This window comes from Rhinolophus ferrumequinum, chromosome 5 (assembly GCF_004115265.2).
Source record: "Rhinolophus ferrumequinum isolate MPI-CBG mRhiFer1 chromosome 5, mRhiFer1_v1.p, whole genome shotgun sequence".
In the NCBI taxonomy this organism is placed as follows: Eukaryota; Metazoa; Chordata; class Mammalia; order Chiroptera; family Rhinolophidae; genus Rhinolophus; species Rhinolophus ferrumequinum.
In genome coordinates, this window is record NC_046288.1 from 51,678,096 (window position 1) to 51,697,107 (window position 19,012).

The following is a 19,012-nucleotide window of genomic DNA, read 5'->3' on the forward strand; positions in this document are numbered from 1 at the left end:
AGGGGCCATCTGGTACAAATTATGGTGTCTTATGCCTATTACCTCTTTTCTTAGCAGGACATGGTCATGGCAAACATTCAAAGCAAGATAAAGTCCCCTCCAGTATATGTCATAACTCAAAATACAGAATCTAGACACTTCCAAGAATTTAAAACACATACCGTACTTCACATCCAGTAGGAATCGCTACTAGTAAAAAATCAAAATAACAAGTTGGCAAGGATATGGAGAAATTGGAACCCTTGTGCACTGTTGGTAGAAATGTAAAATGGTACAACTGTTATGGGAAACAGTATGGTTGTCCATCAGAAAATTAAAAATAGAACTACCGTATGATCCAGTAATCCCACTTCTGGGTATAGAGCCAAAAGAGTTGAAAGAAGGATCTCAACAATATTTGTACACCCGAGTTCATAGCAGCATTATTCTCAATAGTCAAAAGGTGGAAGTAACCCAAGAGTTCATCGACAGATGAATGGATAAACAAAACGTGGTCTGTACATACAGTGGAATATTATTCAGCCTTTAAAAAAAGGAAAATTTTGACACATGCTACAACATGAATGAAACTTGAGGATATTATGCTAAGTGAAATAAATGAAAAGGATTATTACTGTACAATTCCACTTATATGAGATACATATGTAGTCACATTCATAGAGAGAGACAGCAGAGTGGAGGTTACCGGGGCCTGAAGAAAGGGGAAGAAAATGGGAGTTATTGTTTAACAGATAAAGAGTTTCAATTTTGCAAGATGAAAAGATTTCTGGAGATGGATGGTGGTAATGGTTGCACAACAATCTAAATGTAGTTAATGACACTGAACTTGTACCAAAAACTGTTAAGATGGTAAATTTTATATAAACATTTTAAAAATGGAAAACACTCCCAAAGAACACACCACACCACACCACACAACACACACACATACACACATGCACAGTATTACACATGTGGAAGAGTTAGTACCGTGTAGTGGTAGAGTGTGAAGTCTCTGTCATCAGGCTACCTAAGTTCAAATCCTGCCTCTAGCATCTGAACGCTTGTGTGACCTTAGAAAACTTAACCTCTCTGGGCTTCGGTTTCCTCATCTGTAAAATGGAGGTAATAATACTATTTACCTCATAAGATTGTTCTAAGGATTACATGAGTTAATACAGCATTTAGTAGAATGTCTGGAAGACAGTAAGTGCTTAAGAAATGCTTATTATTTGAGTATGCATAAATTGTGATACTTTATTTTAAATGAATTGTGTATATCAAAGATTAGTGACTTTGGCAAGTGCATCTTCTTTTACAAGCTGAAATAAGAATTTCTAAAGAAGGTCTTAGTATCCTAAATGTGAAAGGACAACAGCTCTTTGTTTTGGAAACATAATAGATTTGTTTCTTTAGGTCAGAGAAATGCACATATAAAACATATATTGTACACTATTAAGTTAGCAGTATCTTTTGCTTGTAATTATTTTCAATTTTGCCATTCACTGAAAGAAAAGCTATTTTGCTTTCTCAGCCTCAGCTGTTAAATTTTTTTGCTAACTTTCCTCTCTCAGTTATTCTGGGTTTGTATTTATTGTAGACTGATTTCATGAGCTTCTGAGACGTGGTGGAGAATATCTAATGTTGCAAACCAGAGTAAGCTAGACACAGAAGCATCATATTTGCATAATGGCCACAGTACATCTAAACTTAAAGCATTTTCCTTTGCATAATAACGACATTGAAATTATTATGCTGCTCAGAATATAGCAGTAAACTAATCCAGTCAGGCGTCCCAGTTTAATATAACATACTGTTGTCCTTTTCTCCCTGAATATACCTAATGAGGATCCTGCTTATCCAATTTTTTCATGTCACGATCTCTATAAGGCATCTCAAATGGTTATGCGTGCGTAAGCTTGTGTATATGAGATTCTTGTTTAAAACAAAAGAATCTGTTTTCCTGATTTGTTTTTACTACCATTGCAATTATTTTCTCAACCTGTATTCTTATTGATGCAATTGAAATAATTTTTAAAAGCCTAGTAAATATGCATATATGAACAGTAACAATAGCAATTTGTATAAATGTATACTATGGCTTTAAAATAAGTGTCATGTGATTTCAAAATTTTCCTTTTAATTACATATGTTGAGAATACAGGAATTATCCTGGCTGCCACAATGTCATATTTTTTCAAAGCTATATGGAAAAATCTAAAATTATAGATATTTATTTTTCCCCCTTGAATAACAGGTAGAGGATCAAATTCGGCATCATATAGACCCAGACTACGGCTTTGCCATATGCTAGTATGTGATTTTGGGAAAACTAATCTCTCTAACCCTCAGTTTTCCTATCTATAAAGTGGGGTAATAATATCTATCTCTTAAGGTGGTTATAAGGATTAAATGTGAAAGCATAAACTACAACTTCCTTCTCAGGCTGGCTCCCTATCATGGTGGCAAGATGGCTAGAAGCAGCTCCAGACTTATTTCTAACTTGTTAAATAACTATTGGAGAGATACAAAAGGCAAAGACTGATATTCATTTGATTGTCTCAGATGAAATATGCAGTCCATGAAACAATCCCTGTCTAGAAAAAAGGAACTCGTGAAATGACCAGGGTCTCATGCCTACTATGTTTTAGTTTTATTTCTGTTTAAGCTGCATTAAAATACAATCTACATGTGGTAAAATTGACCCATTTTATGTGTACCTTTTAATGGTATCTTCTATCCCTGAAGTTGTGAAGAAAAAAAATTCATGATAGTTTGATGAGAGACCAAATTCACATAATGTTTATTACAGTATTTTGTATAATTGTTCTATTTTATTATTAGTTGTTGTTGTTAATCTCTTACTATGCCTCATTTATCAAACCTTATTTTAGGTCTGTATGTATAAGAAAAAACATGGTAGATATAGCATTCAGGACTATCCATGGTTTCAGGCATTAACTGGGAATCTTGGAGCATGTCCCCTGTGGATAAGGGGGGACTACTGTATTCTCTGTATATTCAGAATACAAGCTCTTTATCATATACAGATTTTGCAAATGTTTTAAAAATATTTAATATTAAAAATATTTAATAATATTAGCTACCATTTTAAAAATATACATTTTATATTCTATCAAATAAATCTTTTTCTACCTCAAGATCACAAAACTGTTTTTCCTAGATTTTATCTTGGAAGTTTTAAAATTTTACCCATTATGTTTATATCTAGAATCCAGTTTCAGTTATATGTGTATGGTGTGAGATAAAGGTACAGGTTCATTTTTTTTGCATATAGCAATTCAGTGTTCCAACACCATTTGTTGAAATATTATTTTTCCTTACGGAATTACTTTAGTCTCTACCTTGAAAATCAATTTACTGTATATGTGTGCATCCATTTCTTGATTTCTTATGTTAAACTTATTCATCTCTATGTTTATATTTGTGTCAATACCACACTCTCTTGATTACTATAGATTTATATTAAGTCTTATAATCAGGTAGTATAAGTCCTCCAACTTTATTCTTCTTTTAAATATTGCTTTGGATATTTTTGGTCTTTTATGTCTTTATATAAATTCTAGAATCGGCTTGACAATTTCTTCTTAAGCCTGTTGGGATTTAGATGAAGACTGTGGTGAATCTAAAAAATAGAATCTTCTGATCCGTGAACATGGTTTATTTTGGTATTTTCAAATTTCTCTCAGCAATATTTTAAAAATTTTCAGAGTACAGGTTTTACATATATTTTCTTAGCTATACCCCTAACATTTCAACATTTTGATGTTATTATAAATGATATATTTAAAGTTTTAATTTCTAATTGTTCACTGCTAAAAAAATAGAAATACAATTATTTTTTGTATGTTAACTCTATCTTGTGAGCTCACCAATTTAGATATTAAACTTTGAAATATGTTCCTGGATACTTAGAATTTTCTTCATGGATAATCATGTTATCATCCTTTCCAATTTGTATGCATTTTATTCTTTTTTTCTTGATGTAATGTTCGTTAGGACATCTAGTACAGTATTTAAGAGGAGTGATGATGTAGACATCTTTGCCTTGTTCCAATCTCAGAGGGAAGCATTAGTATTTTACCATTAAGTATAATATTAGCTGTAGATTTTACATAGATGCCCTTTAACAAGTTGAGGAAATTTCCTACTGTTCCTAGTATATTTGGAGTTTTTAATGATGAATGGATATTGAATTTTAAAAAGTGCCTTTTCTAATCTATTTGAAAACTTCATGTGTTTTTCTCTTTTTAGTCTCATAATATGATGAATATTTGTTTTCTGAATATTAAAACAACCTTGTCTTCCTTAAATAAATTGTTCTTTGTCATGATGTATTATGCATTAATTGATTTGCTAAAATTGTAAGGATTTATGAATCTGTGTTTATGAGAGGTATTAATTTATAGTTTTCTTTCTTGCCATATCTTTGTCTATTTTGAGTATCGGATAATGACGGGCTCATAAAGTGTTTACTAAAATGTTTCCTTCTCTATTCTCTGTGGGAATTTGTGTACAATTGACATCATTTTTTTCTTTATATGTTGGTAATATTCACCACTGAAACCATCTGAGCCTTGGGTTTTCTTTGTGAAAAGATCTGTAAATACAAAATTATTTTTTAAAATAGCTATAGGGCTATTCAAGTTATCTATGTCTTCTTGAGTAAGATTTGGCAGTTGGTAACTTTCAACGTATTTGTTCATTTCACTTAAGTTGTCAAGTTTATTGACATACAATTGTTTGTAATACTTTCTTATTGTCTGTACCTTCTGTAGTGATGTCTCTTCTTGAATTATTGATATTTTGTCTTTTTGTCATACCTCTCTTTTTTCTTGATAAGTCTGGCTAGGAATTAACCAATATTATTGATCTTAAAAAAATAAAAATAAGCATGCAAAACTACATCAAACTAAAAAGCTGTGCACAGCAAAGGAAACCACCATCAATATGTTTTAAAGACATTAAAATACGAAAGAAATGTCAAAATGACTTTTCTAACAGTAAACACATATTTACTGTTTTCAATACCTTTAATTTTTAATGTCAATTTAACTTTCCTTTGGGCATCATTTTCCTCATGTCTGAAGAACTTGAAAAAAAAATCTTGTAGTGAATTTCTTATAGAGAATAATTTTCTCAGCTTTTGTTTGTATGAAAAATTCTATACTTGTATTTCATGATCTTCATTTTGGAAAAATGCTTTTGTTGGATATATTATTCTATTTTTGTGTATTTTTTTTCCTATTTAGTACTTTTCTTTCAGTAGACCAGGGTCTTCTGCTGCGCTTCTTTTTTGGTGATAAATGTGTTGTATTTCTTATTTTTGTTTCTCTTATGTAATATTAGGTTGGTGCAAAAATAATCGTGGTTAAAAGGCTAAAATAATTGCAAAAACTGCAATTACTTTTGCACCACCAAATATATCTTTGTCTCCCTCTGACTGCTTTTTTTTCTTAGTTGAATCCTTGATAGCATAATTTTAAAAAAGATTTTTATTAAAAATATAGCTAACATACCATATTATATTAATTTCAGGGGTACACCATAGTTATTCAACACTTATATACCTAAAGAAGTGATCACCATGATAAGTCCAGCAACCATCTGATACCATACTATGCTATCACAATATTAATGACTGTATTCCCCAAGCTGTATATTACATCTCCATGACTTATTTGTTTTATACTTGGACATTTTGACCTCTTATTCCCTTCCCCTCCCCCCCCAAGTTTATCAATTACAGTTGACATTCAATATTATTTTATATTTATTTCAGGTGTACAGTAATTTAAGAAGTGATCCCCCTGACTGGTATAGTACCAACCTATACATAGTTATTACCATATCATCGATTATATTCCTTATGCTTTACTTTACATCCCCGTGACTATTTTGTAACTACCAGTTTGTACTTCTTAATCCCTTCAACTTTTTCACCATGTCCCCCAACCCCTTCCCATCTATCACCCCAACAAATCTAGTATCTATCTGACACCATACATAGTTATTACAATATTACTGACTGTATCCCTTATACTATACCCTACATACCCAAAGCTACTTTGTAGCCTATCATCTGTATTTTGTAATCCCTTCCCCTTTTTTCATCCACACCCCTAATCCCCCTCCCATCTGCAACCATCAAAATGTTCTCTGTATCTATGAGTTTGTTTCTGTTTTGCTTGTTAATTTTATTCTTAGATTCCACATATAAACAAAATCACATTGCATATGTCTTGCTCTGTCCACTCAGCACAACACCCTCCAGGTCCATCCATGCCTTTGCAGATGGCAAGAATCCAAACCCTTCCATGGGCATAACCGATCAATATTCCATTGTATATATGTACCACCTCCTCTTTATCCATTCTTCCATCGACAGACACCCAGGCTGCCTCCAAATCTTGGCCATTGTAAACAATACTGCAATGAACATATACATGCACATTTCCCCTTGAAGTAGTGCTTTAGGTTTCTTTGGATGAATACCCTGAAGTGGGATTAGTGGGTCCTTCATTATTTCCTTTTGTAGCCTTTGTTTTAAAGTCCATTTTGTCTGGAATAAGTATTGCTACCCCAGCTTTTTTTGTTTTGTTTTTTTCATTTCCATTTTCATGAAATATCTTTTTCTATCCTTTTACTTTCAGTCTTTATGTCCCTTTCCCTCTGAAGTTAGTCTCTTGTAGGCAGCATATGTAAACGTCTTGTTTCCTTATCCATTCATCCCTCCTATGTCTTTTGATTGCAGCATTTAATCTATTTACATTGAAAGTAATTGTTGATAGATATGTAGTTATTGCTATTTTATTCATAATTTTGAGTTTTTTCCCATCTTAAAGAAGTCCCTCTAAGATACCCTGTAATACTGGTTTGGTGGTGATGAACTCCTTCAGCTTTTTCATGTCTGGAAAGCTCTTTATCTGTCCTTTCATTTTAAATGATAGCCTTGCTGAGCAGAGTAATCTCAGTTGTAGGTCCTTGCTCTTCATCACATTGAATATTTTGTGTCAATCCCTTCTGGTCTGCAAAGTTTCTGTTAAGAAATCAGCTGATTTCTCTTATGTGAGCTCCTTTATAAGTTGCTAGTTGACTTTCTCTTGCTGCTTTTAAGATTCTCTCTTTGTCTTTACCCTTTGACATTTTAATTATAATGTACCTAGGTGTGGGCTTGTTTAGGTTTATCCTGTTTGGGACTCTGCACATCCTAGATTTATATGTCTATTTTCTTCACCAGGTTAGGAACGTTTTCAGTCGTTATTTCTTCAAATGGGTACTCAATTTCTTGCTTTCTCTCTTCTCATTCTGGTACCCCTATAGTGCGAAAGTTGTTATGTTTGATGTTGTCTCAGAGGTCTTTTAAACTGTTCTTATTTTTTTTGGATTTTCTTTTCTTTTTTGCTATTCCAATTGGATGTTTTCTTCTACCTTGTCTTCTATATCACTGATTCGATACTCTGCTTCATCTAGTCTGCTGGTGATTCCTTCTAGTGCATTCCTCATTTCAGTTATTGTATTCTTCACTTCTGACTGGTTCTTTTTTTATGGTTTATATATCCTTTTTTTATGCTTGCTATCTCTTTGTTGAAGTTCTCACTAAGTCTTTGAGCATCCTTCTAACCACTGATTTGAACTCTGTATTTGGTAGGTTACTTGCCTCCATTTTGTTTAATTGTTTCCCCCTGTGTTTTGCTCCTGTTCTTTATTTGGAATGCATTTCTTTGTTTTCTAATATTGGCTGCCTCTCTGTGCTTGTTTCTATGTATTAGGTTCATCTGCTATGTCTCCCAGTTTTGTTCCTTTGGCTTTATGTAGCAGGGGTCCTATGGGGCCGGTGGCACACTCTTCCTCGTCACCTGAGCCAGGTGCTCCAGGACTGTCCCTTGTGTGAGTTGTGTGTGCTCTCCAGTTATAGTTGAGCCTTACTGCTACTGGCAAGTCAGCAGGTGGAAATGACCTTAGACTCACTGGCTGTTGGTATGGCCACATCCACAGCTTATGGGCTGCTGTTCAAGAAGCTTACCCCACTGAGTGGGATTTGCCCTAGTGGGCTTTGGTGCCTATTGAGACCACCCTTTGTGTATGACACTTGTGGGGCTAATTCGGTGGTGCTCTGCTGTGGTCTGAAGTCAAGCTCCAAGTATGTTCGTTCTGGGACCTCTTGGGAGAGGCTCTGGTGCAGGCCCACGTCAGCCACTGCCTGTGACTGGATGGGGTTACCTGGTAGGAGCTATAAAGCATTCTGCAATTGTTTGCTGCCTAGCTCAACCTTGTGGCATGTGGGAAAGGCCACGCTATGAACAGAGGATGGCTGCCACCAGTACCAGGTCTGGAGTAGCTCCACAAAAAGCCAGAATACCTGGAGGCCTCTGGCCACCTGCCAACTCCCTTAAGTTTCAGTCACTGATAAAGCCTCATGTGTGGTACACGATTTGGGTGAGGCAAGGTCTCAGGGAGTCATGAGAGTGGGAAGAGTTGTGGTCAACAGGTTAATGTAAACTCTGTTTTGGTGTCAGTGCTGAGCCTGGAGCAAGTCAGCAAAAGTCTTAGAGCACACTGATGCCAGTTGCTGCACACCTGGTGCCCATAGATTCTGATAGTTTTTGAAGAAAGAGTACAATGTAGGAAGGGCCAGCTTTTTTGTCTAGAGGGTTTTTTTTGTGTGTTTGTGTTTGTTTTGTTTGTCTTGCTACCATTGTGATGCCTTTTTAAAGAATCTACTCAATATTTCTTATATTATCAGGCTCTCTAGTATGGCTGGTGAGAATAAGAACTATTCCCAGTCAGTTCTGAACTCTGGGAATTTTTTGACCTACTGATATCTGGTGCTTCTTTCCTCTGCCTCAGGCCATTACCTCTTACTGAGCATAGATCAGTAAGACTTACAGATACCCCTGTGCACATCCCTGTATAGTTACCTCTTTTTTGTATTCTATCCTCAAAATTCTAACTGTTTCAGCTTTCCTGATCTCTAATCTCTGTCTTCTCAACTTGGTCAGGTCGTTGACTATTTGAATTCCCCTCCCTATACTTGGGCCTGCAAACTGACTTCAGGTAGTAAACTGGAACAGTTTAACCCTTTATCATATTTATTTTCCTCCTCTCAGGGATGAATGTCCTGCATACCCTAATAAAAATAAAAGTATCAGATCATTTCGTAAGAGTAGTTTTTGATATTGGAGAAATATAGAAAAAGAGAACTTTGAATCAAGGGATTCCAAGAATGGGGGGAGGTTCAGAACAAAGCCTATTTCATATTATTTGTTATTTAGAAATTATTTTTTATCTAAACGTAAACTCCCACTGCAGCTTAAAAGTAATAAATTGGGCCATATGAATTTAAGATCAGAATAGTTCATATCACTTATAGAAGATATGATCACCTTTATAATGTAAAAAATAGTGCCTGACAAGGTATTGATCCCTTCAATTCTGGCATTGCTAGAGGCTACAGGGTATCAGTTGCTGGGTCAAGAGGAACTTTTTTCTCTATTACAATTATTGAAGTGTAACTAATACATAATAAACTGAATGTGTTTGAAGTATACTATTTGATTCATTCTGACACATGAATATACTTATGAAACCATAACCAAAATCGAGATAATGAACACATGTATCACCTCAAAATGTTTCCTCCTGCCCTACCTTTCACCCTATCCCAAGGCAACCGTTGATCTACTTCCTGTCACTGTACAATAATTTCCTTTTTCTAAATGTTATATAAATATAATAACCTAGGGGATATTCTTTTTATCTGTATTATTATTATTTTTAACTCAGTATAATGCCTTTAAGATTCATCTATGTTATTGAGTGTATCAGTTCTCATCTCTCAGGTATGAAAGTCCTGCATTGTTTATCTCTCACCAGAATTGTAGATTTACCTTTTTTTCCTTTGCAGCACCAACAGTTTTTTGCTTCATTTTAATTCAAATTCTATAGTTGGGTACATATATATTCAGGATTGTTATGTACTCAAATAATCAACCCCATTATCAATATGAGATAATCCTTTTTATCCGTAGTGATATTCTTTCCTCTGAAATCTACTTTATCAGATATTAATATAACCACTCCAGCTTTCTTTGGATTAGTATTCACATGTACATTTTATTATGCATTTTTTACTTTTAACTATTTGTAAGTGGGTTTCTTACAGGAAATATATAGTTGGTTTTGTTTATATAAAATCTGACAATCTCTACTTTTTAATTGGTGTTTTTATATCATTTATATTTATATTTGGTCTAATTTCTTCCCCTCTTTTTGGCAGTATATCACCTATCATATTTTGAAGGCAGCAACTATTAAAACTTCACATTATAATTATTTCTCCTTACTCTAGTTCTAGACCAAAGAAACAAAATTATAATTTTGCATTTCATTGGCTTTCTGCAGGAACATAATCCACAGGCAACCAATGAGAACCACTGTGGTCTGCCTGAAAGTTCTATTTCTTATTGTAAAGTTATCCATTGATATTCTTGGTTACACAGCTGTCTTTGTAAACAGGATTAGCCCCAGGAAACTAAACCCTCTGAATGTGCTGATATCCTTCAGAGCTGAGGTTGTACCTTTGAACATGATAATCTCATTGAGGTACAACCATCCTTTGAGGCTATCAATGACTGCTCTGCCTTCCCAGATAGCTCAACCTCTTTTTGCTCTAAAACGGCCTGGTTCTAAATGAGTGTTTGTTGAAGAGTGGTCTACAGAGTATTTACATAAGAATCATTTGAAGTATGGCTTTTAGTATAGACTCCTGTGCCCAAATTCAGTCTAATTATATTTATTTCTGGCAGGTGGGCCCCAGGAATTTATATTTTAACAAGCTTCCCAGTTGATATTCATGCACACTCAAATTTGAAAACCTTCTATTTCTATATCTATATCTATTCTATATCATGAACTCTGATAATTAAAGGAATTTAATTATACTCTGTATTTATATTGATGTAAATTAAAAATTTATAATTATAACAAATTATTAAAAAATAAGCATTGTCTGTATAATAATATTTATGGATCTTACATATGTGTTACTGTATTAATATGCTATGGAGATCATAAACATAGGCAAAAATTGTAATTTAAAATTTAAAAAATGGGAGTTCTAATATTTTATGTCTGTATTCCAATGGTTGTACTGTATCCTCTCACTTTGCAGACCCCTGTTCTAAGCCATGGGTAGCTGGATAGGTTGAGGCCTATTTTCAATAATTTTATGAAAAGGAACCAACACAAAATGCTCCAAATGAATTGTTGGAGTATTGATTGTCAACTGTAATAATGCCTAGGCTACACTCCAGACCAATTAAATATTAGGTTGGTACAAAAGTATTGCAAAAACCGCAATTACTTTTGTACCAACCTAATATGAATTTGGGATGGGACTCAGGCATAAATATTTTTAAAAGTTTCCCATATGATCCCAATGTGCAAAAAAACATATCCTGAGAACGTTGCTATCAGAACAATGTTTCTTAAACTTTACCATGCATGGAAATCACCTGGAGAGCTTGTTAAAACACAGATTCTTGGGCTTTACTTCCAGATAGGTTTAGGTGGGACTGATTTTTGTGTTTTTAACAAGCTCCCCGGTGAGGCTGATGTTACCGGTCCATGGACTACAGTCAGCAGCACTGTATTCGTGGCAATACAGCCTTGCAAAACTTTCAGAGAGGCCTTCACCTTTGATAATATCATCCAGCTTTTAGTAATTAAACACTTTGATTCAGCTTATGCCTACGTTAATAAATTATTCCTTTGAGAAGAAAGTAACTACTTAAAAACTTTAATTATAGGGTCTATCTTACATATTTGAGAAAAGTCAATTATCACTCACCGTACACTGGGTCATCTTGACCGTAAATTCTGTGACCTAAATTAACATGACTGTTGTGCGGGGCGGCCTGCGGGGTCTCTGCTCCTGCTCCCCACATAAGAATGCAGGATGTGGTGAGGCCGAAAAGGAACACCCACGAAGCCATAGGTAGGGGAGTCATACCACTATGGTCTCATTGGAGGCTGGGTTCACACGACGTGCAACCTGCTGTCCGCTTTGCTGCCAACCAACCGACTCTCCTCAACTCCCCAATGTAGCCTCGGCAGTTATATTAGTGGTCAATGGCTCAATGGTTACAGCTGATGGCCAACTAGCCACAGCTGACGGCTATCTACTACCCGAGCCAGCACCTTTCCACATGAGGCCGAGAGCCTGGAAACTGCTCTCTGGGGCTCTGTCCCCACACTCCACCCCTACAGTGTCTCGCTTCATAATCTACTGACAAGCGTCTTCCGCGAGGGTCCCTGTACCATATTAGCCTATTGACACCTACGGATGAAAAGAAATGGTAGTCTTAGGAACCAACAATGGCAAATCCCTTCCATCTGGGAGGATACATGCTAGCCTTTTGTCCTGGGAAAGGAGGGTCGCTGCCACTGGCACCTTTCCTGGTTTGTGGTACCAGACCTTTATGGCAGTGCTTGGGGTCCCTTGCATAGTTTCAACATGTAACAGAACAGGGGACCCCATAATAGGCCATAGTGAGAGAACATAGTTTCCCCACAAAGTCATCCTGGTATCGGGACCTCCGTATACTACAGTCACTTGCAGTGGCCACTCAGCCACCACCCCTGGCATCACTTGCAAATCATGAGTCAAACTGGCCCCCCCCTGAGGCTGTCAGGCCCAACCATCGACAGTGGGGGCTTTTGACCTGCCAGGGCCAAGTCCATTGCTGTTGTTCCCCTGCTTTCAAGCATGTGGGTGCTGGCAGCAAAATGTTTCCATTTCTGCCGTAGCCTGGCTTTAACAGAGTCTCACTGGTGGTAATTTGTAATTGAATGGGAGCGGCCGTTTGATGTAGCAGAGCTTCTACCGGTGCGGGCCCTCCCTTCTGTGGTCTCTCATTCAGGACTCTCAGGACGTCCCATAGACGCGAGGCCCAGTCATGCATCGTGGGAGGGTGTTTTGACACCCGGAGATCTTGCTTCAAAAGGCCATTATAGCGTTCAATCATGCCAGCTGCTTGTGGGTTATACGGAGCATGAAACAACCATTGCATGTCCATCCTGGCAGCCCAGCACTGCACTTCTTGCCCCGTAAAATGGGTACCCCTGTCACTTTCAATGACTTGGGGGCGCCCATAGAGGGCGCACAGCCATGTAAGAGTGACCACTGTATGCCACTGATCTGCAGCCGGACACGGCCAAGCAAACATTAACCCTGTAGCAGTGTCCACTGCTGTAAACGCATATATTGCATTGCGGGCCTTAGGCAGGGGTCCAATGTAATCCACTTGCCAGCGAGTGAGGGGCACCCTCCCTCGCGTAATCTGCTGTGTCTCCCAGGGGAGCCTCCGCCTTTGGGGGCTGTCCTGGGCACAGATGGCACAGTCATAGCAGGCATCTGCTACCTCCTGCCATTTCAAAGGCAGACCCCAGCATCTGCTCACCTGCCACATGGTTCGGCTTCCAGCATGCTGCAATTTCCTATGCAGCCAATAGGGCCACATCAGTGGCAGGGGCCCGTTCTAACAATCGGATCCATGCTAGGGCATCTGCTTCATCCTTACCTGGGGACACTAAGGGAGAGTGACCTATGACATGCATTAGGGTCACATCCTTTCTCTGCCCTAGGTCCCAGAGGTCCTGCCACATGGCTTGACCCCACAGTGGACGGTGTCCTACCAACCAGTTTTTGTGTTTCCATGTAGGGAGCCACAACGTTAGGCCCCGGAACACCGCCCAGCTGTCAGTACAAATAACTAGGGGCCCAGGCTCGTGGCTGATTACCATTTACACAGCCCGTAATTCAGCCCACTGGCTACTCTGGCCCGTCCCAGAATCAAACCAAATGGTGTCTGTTTTGGGCTGCACACCAATAGCCATCCAAACAGCTGCAGCCCCTCGGCTAGAACCATCGGTAAACCAGGCATCCTCAGGTACTGGGGCTGTTCTTCTTTGTAGGGTGAGTCCTCCCCTCTAGGCCTCCCCTCTAGGCAGAGCGCTTGGCTCAGCCTGGGCTATAAGCTCCATAGGCCCCAGGACCTGTTGTAGCTCTGTGCTCAAAGGGCTTGAACTAAGGGTGCTATGTTGCTCCAAGTAGGCACCCCATTTGGCGAGGGTGGTGGTCTGTGCCACCCCCGTTTTGTGTCCCTGGGTCCACGTATGGACGCACCCCTGGACAAGATAGGTTGTTTGAACCAACACCCGTGCCATTCCTGTGATGGCTTCTGTGGCCACTAGGGCTGCATACACAGCAGCCAGCTGTTTCTCTATTAGAGAGTAGCGGACCTCTGCTCCTTTCCATAATTGGGACCAAAGTCCCACTGGCAACCAGAGACGCTCCTGCCGTTGCCAAAGTCCCCATCCATACCCTTCTTGGGGTATATCAAGTTCAAATGGGCGGCTGGGGTCCACTACTTGCAGAGCCTGTGCCTGCTGCACTGCCTGTTTTGTGGCAACGAAGGCTTGCTCTACAGCCTCTGTCCAATCCCATGAGGCTTCCTTTTTTATCATATTGTACAAGGGCCTTGCCATTTGTGGTAAATGGGGTACAAACGCCCGCCAATATCCTAGCAGACCCAAATACGTCTGTAGTTGGGAGACCTTGGTCGGCCGGGGAAAGGCTTGTATCTTATCAATGATTGCCTCAGGTATAACCTTTGTCTTACCTGACCACACAACACCCAAAAACTTGACGGATAAGCCAGGGCCTTGGACCTTTTCCTCATTCACCGCCCAGCCGCGTGACTTCAGGTGGCGGAGAAGAGAGGGAGCTGCTTGCTCTAAATCAGAAAGAGAATCTGATGTTAATAGAATATCATCGACATAATGAAACAAGCCCACAGAGGATGGGCGATCCCACTGTGCCAAATCCTGGGCCACGAGCCCCTGACAGATAGTGGGGCTGTGCAAGTGTCCTTGCGGAAGGACTTGAAAAGTCCACTGCTACCCATCCCAAGTAAAAGCAAACTGATCTTGACACTCGGGTACAATGTCAATGGAGAAAAAAGCATTGGCCAAGTCCACTACATAATGATACGTTCCCAGGCGGACAGTCAGATGATCCATTAAATCATGTATTGAAGGCACTGCCACGTGCAAAGGTGGTGTCACCTTATTTAACTCCCTATACTCCATAGTCATTCACCAGGTCCCATCTGGCTTCTTGACAGGCCATACTGGGGAGTTAAAGGGACAGTGTGTTGGCCTCACAATATGTGCCTTCTCCAATTCCAATATCGTACAACTAATCTCCTCTTGCCCTCCCGGCAGGTGGTACTGTCGCACTGTAACCACGCGCCTGGGCTGGGGAAACACTTGAGGAGGGTGGTGAGCATGCCCTTATGTCATTGCTTTCACCACCCGGATCCGCAGACAGAACTCTCCTACCGACGTCTGTAAGCTGAGGCTATGTAGCACGTCCACCCCTAGAATATACTCCGGAACGGGGGAGACATAAACCTTGTAGGTACAAGGGGAAGCCTTCCTATACCCAGTGGTAAGGAAACAGCTTTTACAGTCACAGTCTTTGCCCCGTAGCCATCAATGCAGATTGCTGGTCCAGGGAACAGTTCTAGGTTCCCATAAACAAGACTGCAGTCTGCACCAGTGTCAACTAGGGCCAAAACCCTCTGCACATTAGAAGAGGACCAATGTATGGACAGTGCCACGTGGGGCCTCCGGTCCCTGCTCATCCCCTCTGACCGGGTACCTTGGCCCCACCCCTAATCAAGCTGAAAGGAGTCAGCCTCAAGCAGCTGCATGAAGTCCTGGAGGGACATGGGTCGCGCTTTCCCAAACTTCTTTTGGCTTCTCCGGAATTGGTGTTCCGGACGCAACTGTTTCCAAAGTTCCAGCAGGAGTGCATTGGGTTGTCGGTCTATTTTCTTCCAATCGACCCCTGCTGCCACGAGATCACGCCACATCTGTGGGCGTGTTACTCTCTGAGGTCCGCGACCTCGCCCCTTTACCTTTGATTTGGGCTTCCAGGTCTCAACTGCGCGGATCTCCTGTCTTAACTTCTTTCGCCTCCGGCTTTCAACATCTTCTAGAGTGGCCATGGCAGTTGTAACTTCATGGATCCATCGCCCTACATAACGTGTAAGAATAGCAACCAAGGATCCAAAAGCACTCACAGGTGCAGTATCCAAAACCAGATCTCTCATGCTGGCTGTAAAAAGCTTGTCATCCAGACCCTGCATATTAAGTTTGAAAATAGCATGTCTCATACCCATTTCACGGATGATTTGAATAAGTTCCGTATATGACTGCCATTGACTCACAGTGTCTGGCAGCTCGCCAGCCTGTCCCCATACTGTGCCTACCGCAGCAGTGAGCCACTCCATTAGAGAGTGGTTGCCCTGGTCATGGGCCAACCTATGGCAGTTCTGTAACCTTTGTCGCAGGGACGGATGCACTGTCACGAAGGCTACCTTTTCCATCTCACCTGGGGAGCAGAGAATTTGGTCTGTTCCCTCATCCCATAAACGTAGTAGCCAAGCCGAGACTGGCTTTCCAGGGCTCTGTCTGTACCGCCTCCCCAGCTCCTGCAACTCAGTGGGAGTGTAAGGGGTGTAGGTTGTGAACTCAGTCACAGCTGGGTTGCTGGCAGCAACGTCCCCGGGGTCCAAAGGTGGCTCACGTTTTATCATTTGTTTCAAGATTGGCCGGGTTTGGGGGTTGGGAGCTACATTGTCTCCATTTGCTTCCTCCGCCTCTGCCTCAAAGTCTCCATTGTGGGGTCCCTCTTCTAACAGGCGGACCCGGGCTTCCAGCGCTTCCAACCGGGACACCTGGTCCGGCACCTGGGCCATTTCATTAAGCGCATTTTCCGTGTTGAGACTCAAGGCCTTGAGGAACATCCAGCCCACGCGGCCGGCTGTAGCCTTCTTCTTCTCCGGCAACCGCTCAGCCAGAGCCTGCAGGGCCCTCTCCACGCTGGCCAGAGAGCCGTCCATGTCCTCCCACCCCTCCTTGAAGATCCAACTCCTGAGAACAGTGGCCTCCGGACACCACACACTGTGTGGGGGCTATACATCCTCCTGCCCAGAGTCAGACTCCATTCCTACCTGGTCAGAATCTTGCTCACTGTGCCAGGTGTCTGAGTGTGTGGAGTCCTCTGCGGAAGATGTCCACAACCCTCGGAGCCTAAGGCTGCAGCAGATCACCAAAATTAAGGCAATGCTGTCCATGGCCAAGAGGGTGGTGTACCAGCTGGAGGCTTGAGTCTCCCAGGCGGACCATGCCTCCCGTTCCCGGTGTCACTCCTCATGGGTTTCCCGAAGCTGGGCTCTCACACGCACAAACCGCTCCACCACGCTTTGGTAGGTTTTGGCCGGCATCATAGCCTGCTTACGAAACTGAGCTTTTATGCTTCTAAACTGCTCCAGTACATTCCGGAGAGTTTCGGCCGACACCATACCCTGCTCGCTGCGCCATTTGTTATGCGGAGTGGCCTGCGGGGCCTCTGCTCCCGCTCCCCACATAAGAACGCAGGATGTGGTGAGGCCAAAAAGGAACACCCACAGAGCCATAAATAGGGGAGTCATACCACTATAGGCTCACTGGAGGTTGGATTCACATGACATGCGACCTGCTGTTGGCTTTTCTGCCAACCGACCAATGACTCTCCTCGACTTCCCTCTGTAGCCTCGGCAGTTATATTAGTGGCCAGTGGCTCAAGGGTTACAGCTGACGGCCAACTAGCCACAACTGACGGCTATCTACTACCTGAGCCAGCGCCTTTCCACATGAGGCCAAGAGCCTGGAAACTGGTCTCTGGGGCTCTGTCCCCACAATGACCATATGATCTTGCCCGTATGATGAGCAAGACATGTCATCAGCAGGTTTATTAATCTACCTTTTCTCCTTTACTGAAATTTTTGGTTAATATCACATATTCTTGATATAAGATGGGGTCTGATCCTATGATTGAAGGTCTTTCATTTTTACAGATGTAGGCCTTCTTGGACTTCTTTGGTACCAGTCATCAAATTTCAAATTTAGACACAGAAGAAACAGGAGTGAAGAGACTCAGTTTGAGTCTGACTTTGCCATTAATTCTCTGTGTAAGTCTAAAAAAGGCATTTAAAACTTTCTGGGCCTCATTTTCTTCATCTATAAAATGAGTTAGACAAGATGAATATTTTTAAGTTCTTTTCCAGTTCTAAAATTGTCTTCTGTATAATTTCACCAAATACCAGACCCAGAGCACAAAGTTGTTTATTTTGTGAGTTGTGTTGGTTCAGTAATTCAGTACATTAAAAAAAAAAAAAAAAAAAAAAAAGGAGTTCAAATGCCCAGCTTTCTTGAGCTTTCGCTTTTCAGCGTTTAGGGCAGAGCAAGCACAATTAAGACGAGTATATGAGCTCCATGGTGACTTTGTTTGATCCAGCTGTGACTAGGAAACTTCCACAGTATCTACTTGAAACTATAAAAATCATGATTTGAACTTCCTTTGGCAAAACAAAAGGACTTTGTTATGCTGGAAAAAATTGTATTCTTCTGTATCAAAGTCCATGTGCCAAATAAAGAAACTTGATAAGATTATTTTCAGATTCAAAAAAGGAAAATCATTGATTTTTAATAAGGATATAAACTGGAGCTTCTAATGTGTTAGCCCCATAACGGCAGTTGTGTAACTGACAGTAATCAACCAAGAGAGAATTAAAAAGGTGGGATTTAGTTTATCATTGATTTTTAAGGACTAACAATCTAGTAACACACAATGCTTGGAAAAAATTAGAAACATTTTAGGCATTTTAAAGAAAAAAAAGTGGATTATAAAACTAACTCTTTAGTCAATAATTCCACTTCTGGATATATTTCTGAGGAAATAATTAGAAACATTATAAAAACAGGCTTGGTGAATATGTGAAGGGTAGCTTTATATACACATACAATAGGAAAATATTGAATGAAGCCAATTGTCCAATAATGGAGCATTTAAGTGAATTACTGCATCCACTGGATTGAATAATATAAAGACATAAACTGA